Here is a 4,989-nt window from a genome sequence, read left to right as displayed (position 1 = left end):
GAGGTTTTAAAAATTAAAACCTTGATATTTATATAGTTTTTTCATATCTTAACATAATTTTTAACTAGAACATAGTTATGCTCATTAAATATTTGTCTTTACGAATTTATTAATTTTCTCTATCCTTCTAGGAGTGGCAAGGAGCTAGTGTTTTACTTGGATAGGCAGGTAGATTATTTGTATTAGTAAGTAGTAGAGAAAAAGTAAATAGTAGAGAAAAGAGAATATGCTTATCAGCATGTATATTAATAATAAAAATTGGCAAACACAATATGCTATGTTTCAATACTTTTTATCCTTAATTTTGTAATTTTTGTAAGTGGATAAATATCTCGTGCATAAAAAGTGCCAAACAATCTACTATTTTGATAACAAAATTTGTTTATATTCTTTAAGTTAAAGTTTCACATAGGAAAATTTTTAAAACTTCTTATGACATTAAAGTGCAATTTTTGTCATAAAAGGCAAAAATAATTTAATATATTAAATTTGATATTGGTAAGTTTATAATTACAAAACTAAACTACTTAATTTACATTTTTGTTTGATTAAATTTTTGGTTTTTGAAAAATTGTTATTTAAAGCTAACTTTGTCTAACATAGTATCATCAAAATCAAATATTTTTCATTCTTATATAAATCATTGTACATATGTTCAAGATTAAAGAGTATATACTTAGTAAATATTACAAAAAATTAATATGAAATTCTCTTGTATCAATTTAGTTTCAGTAAATATTGACTTCAATTTGACAAGTATTTCCCTACTTATTAAGTGTGTACACCCCTTTGATTGCTGGTTAGCATATCTCAAATTACAAAGAGCTTCTTATTGAAGATATGCTTACACCTATTGATCTTGAAATTTTCTATTCTTCATTTAATTTCCAACATAACAAACCAAATTTTAAAGGGCATATGTTTGGCCAAGTGATAAGAACTACTGAGATAGCTCACACGCTCAACTTTGAAGAATCCTCACTACCAATTCAACCTGATTTTGGTGTTCATGCTCCTCCAGCTACTAGGTCACAACACAGCAACTTGTTCCTTCTGATATTAGGATTCCAAGATTGTTTTTGTTTCCTAGGTCATCAATGTTTTGATCAAATTCTCTAGATGATGTAGCCTTTCTTTGTAATGAACCTGATGATATAACTACCCTAACTTACACAATGCCTCCACCAGACCAAAAACTAATTGAGTTGTTTAAGGCAAGGAGAGAAGAAATTGATGCTAATGGGAGGATGAAGGAAAAATCTTATATTCATCATTGAAATTGACTTTCCATATGAGTAAACTATGTAATACATGACACCAAATTCACTAGTTACTTCTATTATTATCTCTAGTTTCCATTGTTAGTTTGACAACTAATGCTTTCATTATACGGTATACCGCAAAAAAATAGATTGACCAATGAAAACTTTGTGCTGAGTTGATTTAACACAAAATTGTTCCCCTAAATATAATTAACAACTTTTGACATGTCAGCAAGGACTATTAGATATTCTAAACTTTATTTATTTTAAAGGAACAAACTCCAAGTATGCTTGATTAGATAACTGAATTTTTGCTCCCAAAATAGGACCAAAGTTAAAATTTATTTCAAAATGAATTTGCATTAATGATTCCTTCTAATTTTACAACAAGGGACTAAGGTTTTGTTATGGTATGTAGGTAAATTTTTGGCGTGGTTAGTAGTAGAAAGAGGAGGAAAAAGAATATGCTAATGTTTACGCATATTGATATTAGAAATTAACATTTATCACATTACCCATTTAGATGTTTCGGATCTTTAAATTTGAAAATTTTGAAAGTGACTATATATGTCGTGCATGAAATGTGCCAAAATATCTATGTATTTGATAATGAAGAATGAATTATATTCTTGAGTTAAGTTTCACTTTTGAAATTCTCCAAAATTTCTTGTGATATTGAAGTAGAATACTTGTCACAAAAAGTAGAAAGAAGTTCATATAGCAAAAAAAAACTCATATACTAGATTGTTATATTAAAAAAAATAGATATATAGTGGAACTTATATATTGAACAACAATCAAAATAATAGTGATAAAATACAACTCATACAGTAGAACTATTTAATATTGTTGAAAAACTAAATTTATGAGATACATGCTCTTTTGGAAATTATATGTAAATTTTTATATTCAAAAAAATAAAAGTGAACATTTTGAATAAGTATTCACTTTCTTATCTTAAATACCAACTATATCATAGTATATATGAAGGATTAATATTTTAACTAAATGTACAAATATTAGAATAAAATTTGATAGATTACAACATTAAATAACTACTTTCATGTCAAGATATAAATGAGGAGATAAAATATGAAAAATATTACTATAAAGATCTCTTATATCGATTTCATCTAGTTTTAATAAGCATTCGCCCGAGTGCAAAAAGTATTTTTCAACAAATAATTAAGTTCAATTGCTAACTCATAGAACTGCAAATTATCATTGATTGTTATATCACCAAATTATATGACATATGTCATGCACAAAATATTCAAACACCTACAAAAATTATAAGATTATATACCTATTAGTATGTTATCTAAGATTTGACATTATAATCAATCCTTTGGTGAGGATAATATGCATAGAAGATTATCAAAAAGCTATAGATTTCAAAACTTTTAGGATTTATTTTACTGCAATCATTCAGCAAAAGATTAAACTCATTTATTTGAGGAGAGATCTAGTTAAAGATCTTGCAAATGTCCAAAAATATTCGAAGATAAGTTAATAGATAATTTTGTATGGATGAAGTGTGATCCAAAATGAAGAAATTCCTTTGAACTTTTTCAAATAACAGGCATAAAGATGAATACTGAAGTTTTTTTTCTGAAAAATGACCACTAAAGTTCACCTGCAACTTTTAAATAGCATACAAAATATTCATCTTAATATGTTGTTAAATAAAGACATCTCTAAAGAGGAATGTGAAGATTTGCTCAACAAACTTAAAAATGATGTATAAGAGACCTAATATTGTGGTCTTCTGGAACTAGAGGTGAAGGCCAAAATGTTCCACGGATATGAAGGGAGTTTACTAGATTATAAAATCGCATCAATTATTAGAATAAAATGTGATATCGGTTGAAATTTGATGAGTGTTTAGACAAGAGGAAAAAGCTTGAAAACCATCTACCCTAAGAAAGCTTCTACTTATGATCTCCAAAGTTATATTGGATGAATTGCAGTTTGACAAATATCAGTTCATGATTTAGAAACAAATAATTTTCCACAAAAATTAAATACTGCATGGGGTGATTTCAAATACAATCATTTTAATGTTACTTATCAAGACCTATAAAAAAACAATTCTTATCAAAGAATTGTATGAGAAATTGAATGGCATGTTCCTCATCCCCCTTATTATAGTCCTATAAAGCATAACCATGCTACCTCAAGTTCTTATAGAAACCACAAATGTGAATGAGAAGAAGTGAAAAGGCTATTTAAACTGCCCTTTGTGTCACCTTCTCTATCTTGTATAACTTTTTCATCAATTGTTTTCCCAATGACCATTATCAACCCAGTTCAATATTTGAGCCCCTTTTCTTTCTATTTGAGTTTTACAACTATGATTGTGCAATTGTACTACTCATTGTCGATGTAATCATAATGAATGGTCTATTTGTATTCTTTCAATGTTAAGAATCTTTTATAATCTAATGATTTCTCGTATTGTACTTCTTCTAACTACTTTGCAAGAAAATCATATTTCAAACACTCTTTTGCATGAATAAATTCAATAAATAAGCATTGGCTCTTTGATGCTTAGAGCAACAAAAACCTTGCAAATGAAACTATGAGAAAAATTGCTTTTCCTAATACTTCAAGTTCCATGATAACTTAGCTAATCTAGTATTTGTGCTATTCTAGCATCTCCTTAAGATATGTCCAAAAGCATCTCGAGATAGAGTATATGGTACTTTTAAATATCAGGATTGGCCAATTCCCAATCTCGTATGCTCACTCTATATTGTCATTTGGAAGTGCCATGGTAGATATTTTATAATGACACTTGGTTATATCCCAAAATGATGGCTATTACAGCACTCAGAAGTGTTAGGATATACTTGCTTGTTTTTAGAAAAAAAAATAGTAGAAATTTGTTTCCCATCAAAAATTTCATTCCATACATAAATTCAAATATCTTTCAATACAAAATAATAACCTACTATGTGCTACCTAAACAAACATAGAAATTTAACTTGAATACAAAACAATTCATCATAAATCTCCAAAAGTCCAAAATAAGATTTTCATACCAATTATGTAACTACAACTACAAAACTAATGTCATAGCTCTCGTCCTAGGTTATAACTCTATCTAAAACCAATTCTTTGCGTCTAGGTGAATTTAAAGGTGCAAAGTAAATTGACTTGTATTAATTTTGTTGCCTAATAAAAAGCTAAAGTTCACTTCATTATGACAAATACTCATTGATTTCATAACAAAAGCACATCTTTATTATGATTAATATTCATTCATTTTCTAACAAAAGCACTACAAATAATTAAGGGGAAAAATCCTCAAATGAAGGCAAAACCAATTAACTTACCTCGTTGTCTTATTCTCTACAAAGCTGATTCCTTGCATTGATGAATAGCAGTTACAATAACTTCTATAACTGATAAGATAAAGTGGGTGCTTTGTGGGTCCCCCTTAAATTGCATTCAGGTCGGTTTTCTGTTTACCTGCTGTGTTTGTTCTAATTTAATGTGTGTGTGTGTTATTTCCGTTTCGGAAAAAAAAAAGATAAGATAAAGTGGACTGACCTATCAAGTATATACTCCAAAAGTTGAACATATCCAAAAATGAACCTATCGATACCAAACCAAGCCTAGCAAAATGGAAAGGAAACATATATGCAAAGCTAACACTTACATTATCCATCAAATCTACAATACATGATCAATTCTCGGTCAAAATTTAAAACAAATTAAAAAT

Source organism: Coffea arabica, chromosome 3e, assembly GCF_036785885.1.
Source record: "Coffea arabica cultivar ET-39 chromosome 3e, Coffea Arabica ET-39 HiFi, whole genome shotgun sequence".
Classification (NCBI taxonomy): Eukaryota; Viridiplantae; Streptophyta; class Magnoliopsida; order Gentianales; family Rubiaceae; genus Coffea; species Coffea arabica.
Note: the sequence above shows the minus strand (reverse complement) of the source record.